At 42.2% G+C, this 21,172-nt stretch overlaps 1 long non-coding RNA gene across 2 annotated transcripts in view; it reads left to right on the top strand.

Annotated features, from left to right (window-relative positions):
- LOC126278439 (uncharacterized) overlaps window positions 1-21,172 on the top strand; it is a 24,784-nt gene extending 3,612 nt beyond the window's left edge. For both annotated transcript variants that reach the window (XR_007550701.1, XR_007550702.1), the window contains exon 2: window positions 20,793-21,172. This is a non-coding gene — a long non-coding RNA (uncharacterized LOC126278439). The remainder of the gene's footprint in view (window positions 1-20,792) is intronic.

The following is a 21,172-nucleotide window of genomic DNA, read 5'->3' as shown; positions in this document are numbered from 1 at the left end:
TCCGTTCAATTGCTCTTCCAAGCCCTTTGCTGTCTCTGACAGAATTACAATGTCATTGGCGAATGTTTTTATTTCTTCTCCATGGATTTTAATACCTACTCCGAATTTTTCTTTTGTTTCCTTCACAGCTTGCTCAATATACAGATTGAATAACATTGGGGAGAGGCTACAACCCTGTCTCACTCCCTTCCCAACCACTGCTTCCCTTTCATGTCCCTCGACCCTTGTAACTGCCATCTGGTTTTTGTACAAATTGTAAATAGCCTTTTGCTCCCTGTATTTTACCCCTGTCACCTCTAGAATTTGAAAGAGGGTATTCCAGTCAACATTGTCAAAAGCTTTCTCTAAGTTTACAAACGCTAGAAACGTAGATTTGTCTTTCCTTAATCTTGCTTTTAAGATAAGTCTTAGGGTCAGTATTGCCTCACTTGTTCCGATATTTCTACAGAATCCAAACTGATCTTCCATGAGGTCGGCTTCTACCAGTTTTTCCATTCGTCTGTAAAGAATTCGCAGTAGTATTTTGCAGTCATCACTTATTAAACTGATGGTTCGGTAATTTTCACATCTGTCAACACCTGCTTTCTTTGGGATTGGAATTATTATATTCTTCTTGAAGTCCGAGGGTATTTCGCCTGTCCCATACATCTTGCTCACCAGATTGTAGAGTTTCGTCAGAGCTGGCTCTCTCAAGGCTGTCAGTAGTTCTATTGGAATGTTGTCTATTACTGGGGCATTGTTTCGGCTCGGGTCTTTCAGTGTTCTGTCAAATTCTTCACGCAGTATAATACACACAAAAAATTGAAAAGAATAGTATGTAGTACTTGTTTCGTTGTTATTCATTAGTAATTGTATCATTTATACCAATATTCAAGGAGAATTACAATTCAAAAAGCAACTTACCTCCATACCAATTGATGCACTCCCAGGTGCATGGGGTCGGAAATGTCTTGTGAGGCTCATAAGAACTGGATGGTGACCGACAGGCTGATGATAACATGTTGATAGCTTACTGTAGTGAAGAGTGGGAAGGTACTGAAAATGTAAGCAATGGCAGGTGGTGCGTGTCAGGATGCAGCAAGTTGGATCATGCAAGTGGTCAGAAATGAATCTGTATGCCCAGTAAAGGGTTAAATTATGAGTTATTCGTTTGAGTTGTACTATAAGTATTAGAACAGCCAATGGAACAAACAGAATAATAAAATTACAATGAAATATAGACCATTAGCTGCTTACAGGCGTTGATACATATCGACAGGGACAATTGAAAATATATGCCCCAGCTAGTACTCGAACCCTGCTTACATGGCAGATGCTCTATCCGACTGAGCTATCGAAGACACAGGGATAGAGCGACTGCAGGAACTTATCTCAGTCACGCTCCCTGTGAGACTCGCATTTCCAACTTATTGTCCACACTCTACATTTGTAGTGTCCCAGTCCACTATACTCATTACTCGTGGCAGTCAATCTACTGACTCCTGTAAGAGTTCGAGCAATGTGAGTACATCTGCACTGAAGAAGATCATTGGTCAGTAAGCCGGACATGTCCGAAAGAACAGATACCATCTTCATATAAATAAATAATAATAATAGCTTCTTCAGTGCGGATGCACTCACGTTGCTCAAACTCTTACGGAATCAGTAGATTGACTGCCATGAGTAATTAACGAGCAGGGGCACTACAAATGTAGTGTGTGGACAGTAAGCAGGAAATGTGGGTCTCTCAGGGAGCAGGTCAGTGATAAGTCCCTGCAGTTGCACTAACCTCTGTATCCTTGATGGCTCAGTCAGATAGAGGAACTGCCATGTAAGCAAGAGATCTCGAGTTCAGCAGCTAATGGTTTGGATTTCATTCTTTGAGAACTGCAAAATCAAACGGAATAAAGTTGGCAGGGCCTAACATCACGATAATTTCGATCATTTGGGAAACTCGATTGCATCACATGGGTTGTTGGAAGTTCCAGTTAAGGAGTACTGTAATTACAGCTGAATTCTTGTTAACTGACTTTGTATATTCTAGGAAAGGATGAAGATCAGATAAAGTCTCGTCGGCGTCATAGTCACTAGGTAAATTGAACAACTGCAAATGGACAGGAACAGCAGTAAAACCACTCAGAGCTTTGATCGAGACGCAATTCCAATGTCTACACGAATGACAGAGAATCCACAAAAACGTTAGACGATATGTATACCGGGTTTGAACCCCATTACAAGCAAATGCATTGAACTTCATTATAACAGTAGGTGAAATTAATAAGCCCAAATGTGACAAGGCAAAGAGAACATCACCCCACATTGCAGGTTGCCTATATCAGAGACAAGTATATAATCAGGAGCAAACCCACTCTGATAGAAAGGTCCTTAGCCCATTGCTCTGCGAAGCAGCTAATGACCTCATGGGGATAATCCATCCTTCTGATTGATGGACCCTTAAACTATAGTTCTGATAAGTTGCTGCATGACGTCCTGAGGACAATCCGTCCTTCAGAAAACAACCCTCCCTCCTCCTCCTCTAACCACTGGGAACTCCCCTCGCCAAAAGAAGCATACTTTTGATATCAATTTGACTGATTAATTAATTAACTCCATCAATTAATTAACCCCTCCCCTACTGAGAATCCCAAAAGCCCTCCCTCTCCCCTCCTGCACTTGCAAATTAATGGGAAAAAGACTCAACTGATTGGTCATTTGGTGAGAAATCGATTGCAGTATATGGAACATTGTTTGAACAGTTTATGGCAGATAATGCAATTTATGGAATACTGTTTCTTTAAACAATTGATGGGATACAAGGTATTGTACGGAATATAGTTCATTTAGATACACTCCTGGAAATGGAAAAAAGAACACATTGACACCGGTGTGTCAGACCCACCATACTTGCTCCGGACACTGCGAGAGGGCTGTACAAGCAATGATCACACGCACGGCACAGCGGACACACCAGGAACCACGGTGTTGGCCGTCGAATGGCGCTAGCTGCGCAGCATTTGTGCACCGCCGCCGTCAGTGTCAGCCAGTTTGCTGTGGCATACGGAGCTCCATCGCAGTCTTTAACACTGGTAGCATGCCGCGACAGCGTGGACGTGAACCGTATGTGCAGTTGACGGACTTTGAGCGAGGGCGTATAGTGGGCATGCGGGAGGCCGGGTGGACGTACCGCCGAATTGTTCAACACGTGGGGCGTAAGGTCTCCACAGTACATCGATGTTGTCGCCAGTGGTCGACGGAAGGCGCACGTGCCCGTCGACCTGGGACCGGACCGCAGCGACGCACGGATGCACGCCAAGACCGTAGGATCCTACGCAGTGCCATAGGGGACCGCACCGCCACTTCCCAGCAAATTAGGGACACTGTTGCTCCTGGGGTATCGGCGAGGACCATTCGCAACCGTCTCCATGAAGCTGGGCTACGGTCCCGCACACCGTTAGGCCGTCTTCCGCTCACGACCCCAACATCATGCAGCCCGCCTCCAGTGGTGTCGCGACAGGTGTGGATGGAGGGACGAATGGAGACGTGTCGTCTTCAGCGATGAGAGTCGCTTCTGCTTGGTGCCAATGATGGTCGTATGCGTGTTTGGCGCCGTGCAGGTGAGCGCCACAATCAGGACTGCATACGACCGAAGCACACAGGGCCCACACCCGGCGTCATGGTGTGGGGAGCGATCTCCTACACTGGCCGTACACCTCTGGTGATCGTCGAGGGGACACTGAATAGTGCACGGTACATCCAAACTGTCATCGAACCCATCGTTCTACCATTCCTAGACCGGCAAGGGAACTTGTTGTTCCAACAGGACAATGCACGTCCGCATGTATCCCATGCCACCCAACGTGCTCTAGAAGGTGTAAGTCAACTACCCTGGCCAGCAAGATCATCGGATCTTTCCCCCATTGAGCATGTTTGGGACTGGATGAAGCGTCGTCTCACGCGGACTGCACGTCCAGCACGAACGCTGGTCCAACTGAGGCGCCAGGTGGAAATGGCATGGCAAGCCGTTCCACAGGACTACATCCAGCATCTCTACGATCGTCTCCATGGGAGAATAGCAGCCTGCATTGCTGCGAAAAGTGGATATACACTGTACTAGTGCCGACATTGTGCATGCTCTGTTGCCTGTGTCTATGTGCCTGTGGTTCTGTCAGTGTGATCATGTGATGTATCTGACCCCAGGAATGTGTCAATAAAGTTTCCCCTTCCTGGGACAATGAATTCACGGTGTTCTTATTTCAATTTCCAGGAGTGTATTTAAGGGGAGCCGGAGTTGGTCAAATCCAAAAAATTACGATTTTTTTGCTAACAAAAATTAATTGGAACATTCCTCTTTAATGAAAACTTCGAATTATTGTTCTACTCGCCCTAGAAGGGGAGTTATTACCATTTTCCCCCACGCCTGCAGAGGAAATGGGCGGCCGCTGAATGCATCTAACACACTCTCGTGACTTCCTGGCGAATGCTTGGGATTGTCTCGGAATGCTACGCATACAGCGCCTAATGTTACGCATACAGCGAGTGTGCAAGGGTTGGCTACATTGTTTTCTGTGACAAATGAAGCGCTAAGAGCGTATGGGTGCACGGCTTCAAAGGCTCAAACAAACTTTTGGTTCAAGTAAGCTCAGTGATGGAAAGACAATAGGAGGGAGAGGCAGGCTTACTGATGAGGTGATTGAACGTCTACAGAGATACTATGGGTATGCTATAAGGCAAAATACTAGTAATGTTAGTGACATGCGAAAAGCAGTGTGGGCATTGTTCCTTCATACTGCCTCTTCCAATGAATACCCTCAACACAGCCTGTGCCCAAAAGATTCCTGGTGCAAATATAATGCAAAAAAGGACTATGATCACAAATATGGTTTGCCAGCAGCTGTGATAAATGAAATAAAACAAATTTTTCATGACTTAGCACAGCCAGAATTGTTACACAAATGTCTACACGGAAAGACGCAAAATCTTAACGAAAGCGTAAACAATTTGATTTGGAAAGTGATTTCTAAGATGGTGTTTGTAAGCATAAAAACACTGCCCTTTGGTATTTATGATGCAATAGCAACCTACAACCAAGGGAACAGTGTGAAGTGTGAAGTTCTGAAGGCATTAGGATTTACAGCTGGGGTGAACACTGTATGAGCACTAAGAAATATTGTCAGAGAAAGGATAAGAGGAGCAGAAAGAAGAGAAAGGCATATGAAGTATGATGGAACAACAGGCCAGAAAAGAAGACAGAAGAGGACGCTTTTGAAGGATGAAGAAGAATACTCTGATAATCCAACCTATAGTGCAGGAATGTATTGAGAAACTTTGATAGCCATTTCTCGTAAATTAGAATTTTTCGAATATAAGGAACATTTTCTCAAAATCCACTCAAGCTAGATAGTTGAAATTTTTATGCAGCGCTCCTAGTGGTCAAACATACATTGTAACACAGCCATTTGGCAATATGTTCAGTAGTTTCATTTCAGTTTAATTATAAAGCAATTATTTGTAAAAAAATTTGGGTCATTGATAAAAAAGATAATTGGAAGGAAACTAGAAAAGATACTCCAAACTCCCTCTGTCATAACTGCAATACTAAACCACTCTATATGTAAAAAAGATCAGATTTTTCTATTTGGTAGTTTATTCATAAATGTTCATCAAACTTAGTGATTTTAACATGGGCACCATAGGCACCTCCGGCTCCCCTTAAGGAAATTGGTGATAAATCGATTGCAGTGTATAGAATGTCGTTTATACAATCTAGACAATGTGTGGAAATTCTTTATTTAACAATTTATGGGAGACAAGACAGTGTTTGGAATATAGTTTATTCATTTATTTAAAGACTTCGTTTGGAAACTGATTGATATGTATGGAATACTGTTTATTTAAGCAATTTACAGGATGCAAGGTGGTTTAAGAATTATAGTTTATTTAAATAACTTGTCAGGAAGTCGATTGCTGTGTGTGGAATATTTAAAAAAAATGCAGTGCTTTTCATTCCAAACGCATAGAGAAACACATAATTACACTGTCACACATTCTTGAAACACATCTGAAAAACTATCTTGTGTCTCGCCACCCACAAAGATTGCCCGGAGTTGGGGTGCGCTGGAGGGACTTGGAAACAACAGTGGGCTTATCGCACTACTGTCAGATGTCAGCTACCTCCACGGTCCTGTGAAGTACCACAATAAGCCCCGGAACAAAAGCATTCATCCTGTCGGCGTCCCCCGCCATCTCAACTTATATGTATCCATGAACCAACCTATCGGATTCCAGTGCACACAAGAGATGCCTTCTTTCCAAAGCAAATGACTGTCAAGAAATCGAGCCAAAATATTGCTGAAGATAATAAATAATTAATATTTGGTCACATGACCATGATGTATGGGATACAAGGCGAATGCAGTAGCTACTTCGCACACACATAAATGTCTCAAAAACAGTTGCACAAACGTCACAAAACTAGTAGCAGACTGACTCGAAATACACTTTAAATAGATTGTTGCATGCAAAGAGATAGAGAGAATTGTAGTTTTCTTTGCAGCTAACATAGGAATTAGCAAAGGATATTTAAGTAACTACAGCGTTTTTTATTATGACGTGGACTCTAAACTACCCCCAGCCATCCGGGCTCACTTGTTTGTGGTGTGTCCACCTCCATAGCGAAGCAGTAGCGTTTCCGACTAGCACACTGGAGGCCCGCGTTCGATTCCTGGCAGGGGACTGGGTGTTGTGTGTCCTTCATCATCATTATCATTGACTCGCAAGCCGCTGATGTAGCGACACCTAGAAAGGCAATACACCGGCCGAACTCCCCGCTTAGGGCCTCTGGGCCAACAATGCCATACAATAATTTTGCTTGTGGTACACTGAGAGATCGCAGGGCACTCTCACTTCAGATATGGTGTTATGCTGCGTAATGTTCTTAGGGAAGTTGATCTTTATTACTTCATTCATGGGAGGAAATGGTTGTCAGTAGTTAACACTCTTGCTTGTGTGCTCTAGTGAAGAAATAACGGTAAGCTTCACCTGCATTCAAAGGAAGAGGGTGCCGACTTAAACGACTGCCGTAACAGCCTACGGGGGCTGAGGGCCGAGGGGAGCGTTTTTTCTGCAGAACCTGGGTGAAGACATTTGCGGACTGCCGACTTCTGTGGTCTCATTGTGCAGACACGTTGGATGGCGCCGGGTGGTCGGTGGCCGCATCCAGGTAGGCCGACTAGCGCTGAGGAGTCACCACTGCAATGGGCAGAGCATTGAAGACCGGCAGTGAAGCAGAGCATGGGCCCTTGTTGTGCAGGAAGCCGATAAGATGACTGTGTGTTTCTGCGAATTTCCATGGGACTGGTCACTCGCGCCCAGAAATATATCTGTGAAGGAAGAAGGCTTTTAGCGATTTTATGCTCGTTCTTTGGAAAGTTATAAATGGACGCAACAGGGGAGATAACGATCTTTTTATGGAGGGCTGTGGTTCTATCCATCTTTTTTTTCCCTTTTCTCCCAATTAACTCTAAAGTCGCTGTTTGATGAGATCTGTGTATGCAGAGCAAGGAGCGGTCTTCCAGCTTCGAATGTCGCGCTCCAGCTCGTGATTGGCTCGTGCTACAGTGGGAGTGGTCTAAGATGTAAATGTGCTATACTACCGAGCTGGCGAGGAAACCTAAGAAAAAGAGGACACTCTTGTACTGGCGCTTTGCTAGTCAATAACTGCAGGTCTTTACCTACATGGTGAGACTTGTGTCCTCTGCTAGTGTACCACTTAGAAAAATGGTTCAAATGGCTCTGAGCACTATGGGACTTAACATCTGAGGTCATCAGTCCCCTAGAACTTAGAACTACTTAAACCTAACTAACCTAAAGACGACACACACATCCATGCCCGAGGCAGGATTCGAACCTGCGACCGTAGCAGTCGCGCGGTTCCAGAATGAAGCGCCTAGAACCGCTCGGCCACTCCGGCTGGCTTGTGCCACTTAGAGCCTGTGCTAGTCACCATCTGAACCGTCAGAGGTATTGCTTCTAGCATCACACACACAATGAGTGATACCTGGGTGTACTTATTTGTTTCGAGTCGGCCATCTAAACATTTGACATATTCCGTCATGCATAGTCGTGGCACGGAGTCAAACTAGTTTGGCAGACCAGCAAACAGGTCCACCTGCACACCGGAATCCACTGGGGTTTCAGAGGCGCATAGGGAAGTACCTGCATTCTTAATCAGTTGATCGTGTGACGGCGTACTTGCATTTTTCGGGCGCGCGCCATTAACAACAGATTACTGCCGTCCATGACTCCAGTCGACCGAGCGCATCGTCATGTGTAATTAAATGTGGTGTGGAAAATCAAGTACCGAAGATGTCACAAATGTTGCTTCCACAGCTGTGCCACGGAAATATTAATGAAATCGTTAATATAGAAGTTCAATAAAATTTGCTCCACACACACACACACACACACACACACACACACACACACACACACTCAGTTTAATTCTACTCGAAATAAAAAGATCGACATTGCACAGCAGTTTGCATACATAAACAGTAGTGTTATGTTTTTGATGAGAAATTTCATTAACCAATCCAGACCTATTTTTGTTTGATGCCACGACTGGAAGCAATGATGTTGAGGAGATTAGCACCACGTATCGGTGTACAGTAGATATGATAGTGTTGTGGTGATAAAACAGACGGTTATGAAGAAGAAACCTGTGGCTTATGCATGATGGAGCTCCAGACGAACGAAGATGAAACATTTTACGTAAATCAACTGTGGTATCAATTCTGAAGTATTGTTTTAGCGTCTGTGGTCAGTACCAAGAAGGTATTGATGAGAGAGAAATGATCACAGAACATAAAGTACTTCGGCTACAAGGTTCTGCACTTAAACACACTATAATGCTAGAGGTGTGCGGTTTCTTACCTATTAGTCTTGTGGAATGCAACGGTGTTAATATTCGAATGTAAGAAATATATTTACAGCATATTACATACACTCTTCTTGGAAGTTTATCTACAATAAATTATAGTGACAAATTGCAAAGTGACAAAACTACTACCTTGCACACCAAAGAATCATCGATTCTTTGTAACAAAACCTTGATATAGGTTTGCAGAGATGTATGATGCCTGCTTTTTTTGAAGTTCAAGCTTGATTATGGTTCGAAAATTATTGCATGTTCACAACAGTCGTATAAAGTGATCGTTGACAGCCAAAAATGCATATGAAGAAACAGTGACATGCTATGAGGAAATGAACACCAAGTCCTCCCGCTCGTGAATCCAATTTCTGACATAGAACACGTGGTAGATTCACCTTCTAACCGTATCCCAGATGTTGCACATTGTGGATCCATCTCTAAACATTGCTCTGGATGTAACGTGCGGCAGACCCACCTTCAAACACTATCCTGGACGTGACATATTGTGGATCCACATCCGAACGTCGCTCCGATATAACATGTGGTGGATCCACACTCGAGCATTAACTTGGGTCTATTCTAGGTCATGGGAGCCATGCACAGACACAGACATATAGAAAACAGAGCAAACGCACTGCAGCTGTAGAATATGAGGTTGGAGGTGGCTGGATCCATTAGAGTACGCTGCTGCACTATGGCATCCGACCAGAAAAATAGTGCGTTTGCCCTAGGTGTTGACAAACGTACGACCAATTTTAGAACATGTAAAGAAAAATGTAATGATCGCATGGGCAAAACTGACATAAAATTGATAAAGTTACGAAAAATATGTATAAATTGAGGAACAATACACCAAAATGCGAGGGAAATTGAGGGAGAATGAGAATGTACTTGCATCTCTTCTGCTTGATGCAGGAAAATTCTTGTACATGGGAACGTGTATGTGACAGCAAGAGAAATGTGCGAAAAAGTTGGCATGGAAGCACTGGAAAGCAGGGAAACTGTCATTTATCGTTGAGAGCGGTAAGACGGCTGGAATACAATGTAACCTTACAAATAGTTGCTGTATAGTTTTTTAACAACTTTCTACTGTACGTGTACTTAGGTAATAATGATACATGAAAGTTGATTGGTGTCTTGGATGCTTTCTTGGAAAAGAGAGCCACCTGCTTCTAAATTGACATGGATCTGTGTCAAAAGATGATAGAAAGTTGAGGGAGTGATTGGTTGAGAGGGGTTGTAACGAGGTATGATTTATTGGCAGACTGATGCGTTCTAGAGAGAGGAAGAAGTTGCTGTAGGTCATTTATCACGCATTTAACCATCCTTTTTCCATTGTTCTTTTGAGGTGTATCACTTGTCTGGTATAGCTTGTGATCGACTCATATACAACTGCATGTTCTGTATGTGACTCATAGCACTATCAACCTGCGACCGTTAATGGCAAAGCTCTTCATACCACAGTTATCGGAGGACTTGCAACGCCTGTGCAATGAATCATATTCATCCATGGAAAACCTATTTCAACACCATCCTCCAGATTAACGAATATGTATGCAAAGTACTTCATTTGTCTTCCACATCTTGGACATAAATTGAGTCTTCAGTTTCATATACACACATCAAAAAAACTTTTGCATCACCACGGTTCCGAGAGTTCCGGAACCTGTACAGAAAATTGGAAGAGAGATCAACATAAATATCACTTCCGCCCTTTTTATTGCTCATGAAAACCACACATTGCATTTTGTACCACCATACAGCGAGACCTTCAGAGGTGGTGGTCCAGACTGCTGTACCACCAGTACCTCTAACACCCAGTAGCACGTCCTCTTGCACTGATGCATGCCTGTATTCGTCGTGGCATACTATCCACAAGTTCATCAAGGCACTATTGGTCCAGATTGTCCCACTGCTCAACGGCGATTCGGCGTAGATCCCTCAGAGTGGTTGCTGGGTCACATCATCCATAAAAGCCCTTTTCAATCTATCCCAGGCATGTTCTATAGGGTTCATGTCTGGAGAACATGCTGGCCGCTCTAGTCGAGTGATGTCGTTATCTGAAAGAAGTCATTCACAAGATGTGCACGATGGAGCCGCGAATTGTTGTTCACGAAGACGAATGCCTCGCCAATATGCTGCCAATAATGTTGCACTGTCGGTCGGAGGATGGCGTTCGCGTATCGCACAGCCATTACAGCGCCTTCCATGATCACCAGCAGCATACGTCGGCCCCAAAACAGCAGGGAACCTTCACCTTACTGCACTCGCTGGACAGTGTGTCTGAGGCGTTCAGCCTGACCGTGTCGCTCCAAACACGTCTCCGACGATTGTCTGGTTGAAGGCATATGGCGACAGTCATCGGTGAAGGGCCCGCGATGCCAAATATGAGCGGTCTATTTTGGGCTCATGTACCGCACTACATGGTGTCGTGGTTGCAAGGTTGGACCTCGCCATGGACGTCAGGAGTGGAGCTGCGCATCATGCAGCCTATTGCGCACAGTTTGAGTCGCAACACGACGTCCTGTGACTGCACGAAAAGCATTATTCAACATGGTGGCGTTGCGGTCAGGTTTTCTCCGAGCCATAATCCGTATGTAGCGGTCATCCACTGCAGTAGTATCCTTGGGCTACCTGGGCGGTCCATGTCATCGACAGTTCCTGTCTCTCTGTATCTCCTCCATGCCCAAACAACATCACTTTGGTTCACTCCGAGACTGCTGGACGCTTACCTTGTGGAGAGCCCTTCCTGGCACAAAGTAACAATGTGAACGCGATCGAACCGCGGCATTGATCGTCTAGGCACAGTTAAAACTTCGGAAAACACAAGCCGTGTACCTCCTTCCTGGTGGAATGACTGGAACTGATCAGCAAACAGCACATGGATTTATCAGCAATATGACCATATACATAGGGAAATCTGTGAAAACATATGAAAAATGACATAAAATCTGTAAAATTGGAGGAAAAACTGGTGTAATCACACAAAACTGGTGTGAGGTACATAAAAATGAGGAACAGACAATGAAATATGTAAAATCGTTAAAACCTAGTACAATTACAGAACTTGATTGACAATACATAAAATTAGAGAAAAATACCATCAAATGAGTACTGATCAAAATCAATAAAACAGTCCTTAATAGTGGAGAGAGGAGTCATTCTAGAGATGTAGCATCATGGTGAAATGGCAATATTATCCCACACATGGGCAATACAACCTAACATTATGTGATGACTTCTGTGTGCAAGAGAAAGCTTACCAGGGGTAGTGGTAAGCTGCGATAAGACTATTACATCTCCTATGGCTACTGATCGTGGTGTTCATTTCCTTGAAAGATGTCACTGTCTCTTTGTATACATTTTTAGCTGCCGATAATCACTTTATAGGACTGTTGTGAACACATCATAATTTCTAAACCGTAATTGGGCTTGAACTTCGTAAACAGCAGATTTCACATACTTCTGGAAACCTATGTAGTGTTTGTGTTACAAAGAATCGATGTTTTCTTTGGTGTGCAAGGCAGTAGTTTTATCAAATGGTCCAAATGGCTCTGAGCACTATGGGGCTTAACAGTTGAGGTCATCAGTCCCCTACAACTTGGAACTACTTAAACCTAAGGACATCACAAACATCCATGCCCGAGGCAGGATTCGAACCTGCGACCGTTGCGGTCGCGCGGTTCCAGACTGAAGCGCCTAGAACCGCTCGGCCACACAGGCCGGCAGTAGTTTTATCACTGTACAGTTTGTCACCATAGCTTATCATAGAGAAACTTGCAGGGAGAATGTATGACATGCGGTGGAAATATATTTCTAACACTGGAACATTAACAGCGTTGCATTCCACAAGACTAATATGTCGGAAACCACACATCTCTAGCATCGAGTTTAAGTGCAGAACTTTATAGCCTTAGGAGTGCATGTCTTTGTGTTCCATGATCATTTCTCTTTTACCTATATCTTCTTGGTACTGTCCCCAGACACTAGAACAATATCTCACAACTGATACCATAGTTGTTTTACGTTAAATGTTTCAAAATTCGTTCATCTGGAGCTCCATCGCGCATAAACCACAGGCTTCTTCTTCATAATCGTCTGTTATATCACCACAACACTCACATACCAATATACACCAATAGGGGGTGCTAAGCTCAGGCTGACCGGCCGGTGTGGCCGAGCAGTTCTAGGCGCTGCAGTCTGGAACCGCGCGACCGATACGGTCGCAGGTTCAAATCCTGCCTCTGGTATGGATGTGTGTGATCTCCTTAGGTTAGTTAGGTTTAAGTAGTTCTAAGTTCTAGGGGACTGATGACCTCCGATGTTAAGTCCCATAGTGCTCAGAGCCATTTGACCCATTTTTGCTAAGCTCGTCAACATGTGCGCATCTGGAGAGATCTTGTGCACTTGGATGGCGCTGTCTGTAAGACCGGTGCAGATATACTACCCTCCTTCTTCCAATCAGCTGCAAATTAAACCAAGGACATGTTGGTCAAGGACAATGTGGCGAGAACTTTCAATCTCCAACTTTCTCCTAAGAGCAGGAGGAGGATCTTAGTGTTTAACGTCCCGTCGACAACGAGGTCATTAGAGACGGAGCGCAAGCTCGGGTGAGGGAAGGATGGGCAAGGAAATCGGCCGTGCCCTTTCAAAGGAACCATCCCGGCATTTGCCTGAAGCGATTTAGAGAAATCACGGAAAACCTAAATCAGGATGGCCAGAGACGGGATTGAACCGTCGTCCTCCCGAATGCGAGTCCAGTGTGCTAACCACTGCGCCACCTCGCTCGGTTTTATCCTAAGAATGCGAGAACGCTGTGTGACTCCCAATCGCATGGCGGAAGATAAGCAATCATAATCGTAAGTGACGCGCTATGATTAAAGAGCTAAAAAATGTAAAGTGGTATAGGATTCTATTATAATTTCGTGTATCTGTTCGAACAATTAACAATGAGTGAACATACTGCACAGTCAACTATCTACATTCTCAATTTAGTGTATGGTACTCACAAAGTCGTGAAGCGGTGGTTTAGTGATGATACAGAAATTGGGAAGAATGCTGTCGTGTCATTGGTAGACATTGAAATTATGGGAAAACAGGTAAAATTGGTAAAATTGATTGCACTATCAACTTGGTGCTTGTTACAGTACATTGCCCCATATAAATGGTGTGTTTTCTATCCTACCGTATCTGTTCACTACATCTACATCCACGTGATTACACTGCTATTCACAATACAGTGCCTGGCAGAGGGTTCAATGAACCATTTTCAAACTGTCTCTCTACTGTTCCACTTCGAACGGCGTGTGATGATGATTCCTCCCTAAGTAGGTGGGTGCAAACAGAATGTTTTTGCAGTTGGAGGAGAACTGGCGACTGAAATTTCATGAGAAGATCCGATCGGAACGAAAAACGCCACTCCAATTCACTGGTATGTTGTTGATTGGCACATAATGATCGAATAACATCATTTGTTTCAGATGGAAAGAGAGTCTTAGTGGGAGCCTCACCTTCTGGGAATGGCCTGAGCCAAAACAGTGATCATGTACATGACTGCAGTATGAGGAATCAGTCGAAATGGAACACCTAGACATCTGCTATCACGTCACTGTGGAAGATGAGTTTAAATGTAGAGGTTATCAATCACCTTTGGGCTGCTGGCTGCTGTTTGGAAACGACCCACAATGCCACAACCACTTCCAGTTTCCATACGTTGTGATGCCTTCCACATTTTTTTTATCAATAAGAAACATAGCCTCTGTCTTTTACTTCAATCATTCTGTGTATTGTGGGAGCAGCAGCTTAGTTTACACCATGTGATGTGCAGTTTTCTGTGAGAGCCAATGGATCGAAAAGTCTTAACGTTAGTTTAGCACATGACACAGATCCCGAAGTCATGTTGGAAAAAGAAAATGTATGGCAGTGTACAATCCTGTAGTACTACACTGATTGGATGTGTTACAGCAGAAAAGAACAATGCATCAAACTGCTTATGAAAGAACAACACAAGTGCCCTTTCTTGCAATTGATAGTCTGTGGGATATGGTCCTTCTGCAGTACAGGTGACGAAACCTTACACTGGTGTACTGAAACGACTTCGATCACTGGCCACCCACTTCAGTGGACCAGTGCATGTATAATTAAGTGGATCACCACAAATGGTCAATACCAGCACACAGACAGTATTTGTTTCCCAATAATGGAAGACAGGGACATGGTAATACCTCATGGAGTTCTGTACTGGGTTACATGATGGAGTTTTTATAGTTCGTAGTTTTTCCTTGTGGGATGGTGAAAAGTAACGAGATGGGAGGGGCGGGTGACAGACATGAATGAACCCTGAGAGATGCAGATCTCTTTCAGACTGCAGTACATGTATGTAGTTTGGAAATGTACCGAAATGCAGTAGCAAAATCCTCGTCCTTCTTTCAGGCCCTGTGTGATGTGGAATCTTCCTAATTTTCTGGGCAAGAAACGTCACTGCAACTGCTCTTACTATCTTTTCTACTACCTATCCTTGTAAGAGAAAGCTACGTTTGGCGCTGACAATACACATTGTACATGGATGGCGGTGTAACGAATAGTTCCCATTTCTACCGAGTGGTCAAAACACAGTCCTGTCACATTAACTCAGCTCACCTTGTTTCTCCAAGGGATGCAGATGGTCTTAGATATAGCGCTCTCCAACTTCCCTTCAGTTCTGACTTAAACTGGCATGATCACCTGGATGAAGCTGCAGGGATGGCGTGGCAGAGAATGTGGAACAGTTACAGGACGCAAACAGACTGCCTAAAAAAAAAAAACACCCTAGAGACAGGTTCAAAAAGGTGACTCGTTTCGAGATATGAGAGTAGCACGAATATGATTCACTAGTGGATGTAATCATTAAAGGGTATTTCCATAGGATCCAACACAATGAACAGACTTGACTCCAAATCATAGACAGCATTTTTATTAGAAAGCTTAACAGTATCAGCGACTCTTGTGTGTGCCTGTAGAACCAAGACTGCTTTTTACGCACGATGACAGTAACATGGTCGTTGTGATCATGCTTTTAATAGCTTGGTCCTTGCGGGAAATGTACGTTGCCAGCGGTAAAATCCTTCTGCGGCCAGCTTCAAATGTCGGTCCTCATTAGTCTTCCTTGAAAAGAACAGTGTCTTCCCTCCAGGGATTCCCATCTGCGCTACCTGATAAACGTAAGCCTATTAATGACAAGAAAATTACTCACCATGTAAAGAAGTGACTTCATATAAATTTAATTAATTAGCCTATCAATTTGAAATCAATGATGATGTACCGTCTGGCGTGTGGAAGTGAACCACTGACATGATTCTTGACTTGGAGCGGTAATCAGATTTTTTTGTTTTTTTAGTCGTTGCTGCGATATATTTTAATGAAATTTCAATTTCCCACCTACACAGGGAGAGACTACCATCATGATAAAATCAGATGTATTATCGAATTGATAAACTGATGTTTAGTATAAATGTGATATTTTCAAATTCTCTGTGCTGTCAGCTTGAAAGACTTCATATGTCGTGTAGCATTTGGTTACTGTCCGCCTCCGAAGTGCAGCAGGAAGCATTACCTCCTACTATGCAAGGGGGCTCAGGTTCGATTCCTGGGAGGGGACTGGATGTTGTGTGTCTATCTTCACCATTTTCATCATTATCATTGACACGCAAGTCGCCAAAGTGGCATCAACTAAAAAGACTTGCAATACGGTGGCCAAACTCCGAAGGGATATCCCTGCCAATAAATGCCATACAATCATTTCATTTTTTCATTTGGTTACTTTAAGGGTGTTTGAAAGTGAGTGGGTATCATGTGTCAAGGTACAGCATGCTCTTAGCACTCTATCATGAGCCAAAACTGAGTTCAATATTCTAGTCCTTTGATGCATGACATAACAGATTTTAGCTGATTAGAACAGTTTTTTTCTATCTAACAAGAAAATACTTAGAGGAAATGTAGCCTATGCCATACTGTTACAGGAATTTCAAAACAAGTACCATACGTAGCGACGTGAAAGGTGTGGCTGTGGCCGCGGCAGTAGTTTTCACTGACCTCTCAGAGTTGGAGCGCTGTCTGTGGACATTGGAACATTAGCGCTCAAGCTCTGTGAGTGTTTCAGTGATCTTCGACATGTAGCCACAACAACTACTGAAACATACTAGATTGTGGTTTAAGTGTCACAAGTTTGGTGCTTCTCAATACACCACAGCTGACTCTGTCTTGCAGTGGTATTTGCTGTTATCTCTATGCTATCATGCAGTTGGCCCTTCCTCCTTCTCGTTGGAGGGAATCAATTTAGGGATTCTATAGTACTTTAAAAAATCAATCGCGACGTCAAATTCCCGGTTGATAGCAATCACTGACGTACAGCAGTGACAAACTATTACTACAGATTGGATCGCGGTTCAAGTGGGTCGCATTTAGACTTTCAATGCATTGCAGAGATATTTGCTGTTGTTATTGTTACTATCCTATCATGGGATAGACCTTATATTTCCGTCTTCTTCATCCTGGTGTAACTGAGAAAACCAATGAACTTAAGAATTCTCTAGTACTTTTAAGAAGAAAATACACTTATCAGACCTCTGATAGGTTGGAATTTCCATAACTGTGATGGTCTAAATTCACTTCGAAATTTGGAATTCCTACTACCATTTCATACATCATCGTTTCCAGTCATGACATCAAATAATAATAGGCATGGATTATTGGATGAAATGTCTCATCAAAAGCGTAGCACAATAGTTAATATATACAATCTCCTATGCAGTGTCAGTCTTTTTATTTTGAGTAGTGTGTGTGTGTGTTAAGCAAATAGTTTAAACGCCTATCTTAACGATTTCATTAATATTTCCTGTGGCACAGCTTCTGATGCAACATTTGTGATGTCTTCAAGATATGTATTCCATACCTAATTTAAAAGCTCCTGTAGCAGTTTGTGGAGTGTATCACAAGCATATGTGGCAGGAAGGCTGGGGGCAGTTTAGAGTCCATGGTGGGATGAAAAATCGTCACAGTTGTTTAAATATTCCATGCTAGTCCCTATGTCACCTGCAAAGCAAGCTACATCTCTGTTAAATAAACGATATTCCATAAATCGTGTAAACAATAGATTTCATAACAAATTGTTTAAATAAATAAGTAAATAAATATACTATATTTTAAACAAAACACCTTGTATTCCATAAATTGTTTAAATAAACAATATTTCACACATTGACTAAATTGTTTAAACAATATTCCGCACACTCCCATGTTCTCTAAATAAATCAATCAACTAAATTGCAAACACGACCTTGTATCCCATAAATTGTTAAAAGAAACAATATTTCACACATTTCATTGTCTACCAGAAATTGTTTAAACAATATTCCATAGATTATGGCCTAGCAGTTGAGTATTTTTCCTCCAATTTCCAGATATGGGACGGGAGGGGGAGGGCCAGGGGGTTCCTGAAAGGGGAAGGGGTTAATTAATTGAGTGAGTTAATTAATTAGTCAACAATATTGATATAAAAATTGTGCTTGTATTGCCAATTGGATTTCCCGTAGGATAGAGGAGGAGGAGGAGTGAAAGGGGGGAGTATGGGGAGGCAGGAGGTGGGGGTGGTGTAGAGGTTTCTCTGAAGGGTGAATTAACCGCTGGGGTCATAATCCGCTTAGCAGAATAAAAGATTAAGGACTTGTCAATCAAAAGAGAACAATAGGTTTGCCCTTTGTGTTGGCAACCCTGAATGTGGGATGGTGCTCTCTTTGGCCTACAATTATTGTGATTCTTTTGGTTATGACACTAATGTCATCTTTGTCAATTCAAGCAACTCAGACTATTCACTGCAAAATGCGAAAATTATAAATGTAGCATTAAACACAATTCTGACAATTTAATAGTAGGCTCATACTTCTAATGATGTTAAAGTTACCTATAACGAAATACTGTCTGGAAAAAGTTGAAATAACGTAGCACTGTCCAAAGAAAGCTACACAAATATTTAGTGAGCTCTTATAAGTTTCAGTGTGATGCTGAAATATGAAACTTGCTTCATAAGTTCTGAAATGTAAAACTGTGTGCTCCATAAAATGAAAAAAAAGATACATAGCTCTGTATATTTTGACTATAATATCAATGAGACTCATCTGGAATCAGCTCATATGCTATCTGATTGACACACATCCTTATGTAATGCGGAATTGGCCACCAGAGGTCATGAGAAGCGCATGTACAAGAGGGCTGAGAGTATTGTGTTGTTAGTAAAGAATCAGTAATAGCAGAAAGGGTTAGACAGGTCGTTTAGAAGAGCTAAAGGACTTCGAACAAGTACTAGTCATTGGGTGTCATTTGAGTAACAAACACATGAAGGACATTTTAACTCTTCTAAAGCTGCCCAAGTCGACCACTGATGATTCGGTTGTGAAGCGGAAACATGGAGGAACAGCCACAGCTAAACGAATACGAGGCAGATTTCATGTTCTGTTTAAAGTTACTAGCTAGTTGTTAAAAATAATATTGGGGGTTTAGTTTTTACTCATTGTAATCTGTCACACCCATAGTCCTGGATTCTTAGACAGCTACTGCAGAATTTAACTATAAAGTTAAATAAATATTTAATCAGGTATAATGTTTTAACAGAGTGTTTGTTACAATCTCAAAGAAAATTAAAGCATCTTTACAATACACAAATAAGTAGTAACATGAAATAATGAAATGAATCTTACTCAATAAGCTACATGCTTTCTGTCCAACTTCACACAAAGTACTGATTCACTTATGCCAACATGGCTCCCACTATATATGTTTTAAACAATCCTAATTCTAGGTGTTGTTACATGATGTGCTCTTTAACAAAATTACAATTCAAACTTTCATCCTAAAACCAAAGACACGTTTCAGTAATTACCTTGACTCTTATATATTAAACACATGAGTGAATTCTAACGTGTACATTAATATAAGCGTGTATAAGCGCTTAGGAATCAAATGTTAACAATAAACTTGTTATATTTACTAATTACAGAAGATTCATACCATATAAAATGTTCCTGCCAATAACAGATTTCTACACATTAGTGTAATTAAGATTCCATAATAATTTTCTTCGTAACTTTTCCATACTACGTATTTGCATACACCTCTACATCAGAAATTACTATTTATGGCTAAAATTTACGTGTTTAAATAGGTTTCAATTAGATTGTTACATCTCAACTGACAGACAGGGATCATCGAGCATTGTGCAGAGTAGTTGTAGAAATTGCATGAAATCAGTGGAAGGAATCACTCATGACTTCTAAAGTACTATCAGCAGTTAAGCTGACTGTGGGTAAGGAATTAGAAATTATAGCGTACACTTGTCGAGCAGTTTATTATTAATCACACATTTCTAAGCGATGATAGAGGTGGCGTCAAGAGAAACGCCAATAAACAGAGGATGGTCAGAAATTAGTGGTTTGGAGGGATGAATAAGTCTGTACCCCATGACAATAAGATAAAAGTGTTTCGGTATTATAAATGTCGAGAGAACATTATCTGCCATTGTGTATAGTGCCAGCAGTGAAGTAGATAGGAGGTGATATAACGGAATGTAGAAGTTTCTTGGTTAGTGGGTGGTCCCCTTATTTAACTTCACAAAGATAAATGCGGAAAGATACAAACACATTTTATATCATTGTATATTGTGTACAGTACAGGAACAATTCAGAGATGTTAATTGTTTGTATGGGTATGACAGTGCACCAAAAGATAAAGCAGTAAGTGTGAGGCAATGCTTTATGGACAACAGCATTCTTGAAATAGACTGGCCTTTCCAGAGTCCTGACCTGATCAAAATGTAATATCTTTGGGATGAGTTAGACCATTGACTTTGTTCCAGATCCCAGCACCCAACGTGACTACCTTTCCCGGTCTCAACTCACGAGGCAGGCATTCAGATGCCTCACTGAAAGTGTCTCCAGCAGAGTTCAGGCCTTCATAAAGATGAAGAGTGAAACACAATATATTAATGTCCACTAATGGAAGATTGTATTTTCTGATCGGATAGAGTACAAATACTTGAATGAAACAACTTATTGGGATTGTAATGTAATGTTTATTAGATCTGTAAAAAACATACATTGTTTGATTCAATTGAAATTTTTATCCCTATAATGGAAAAACATAAATATTCCTAATAATTAACATTTAGCACATTATAATTGTACACATCAACACTCTAGGCCTATACCATATTAAATCAGAGGTCTACTTACATAA

The sequence above is a fragment of the Schistocerca gregaria genome, chromosome 6 (assembly GCF_023897955.1).
Source record: "Schistocerca gregaria isolate iqSchGreg1 chromosome 6, iqSchGreg1.2, whole genome shotgun sequence".
Taxonomy (NCBI): domain Eukaryota; kingdom Metazoa; phylum Arthropoda; class Insecta; order Orthoptera; family Acrididae; genus Schistocerca; species Schistocerca gregaria.
This window is presented reverse-complemented; position numbering and strand designations above follow the sequence as displayed.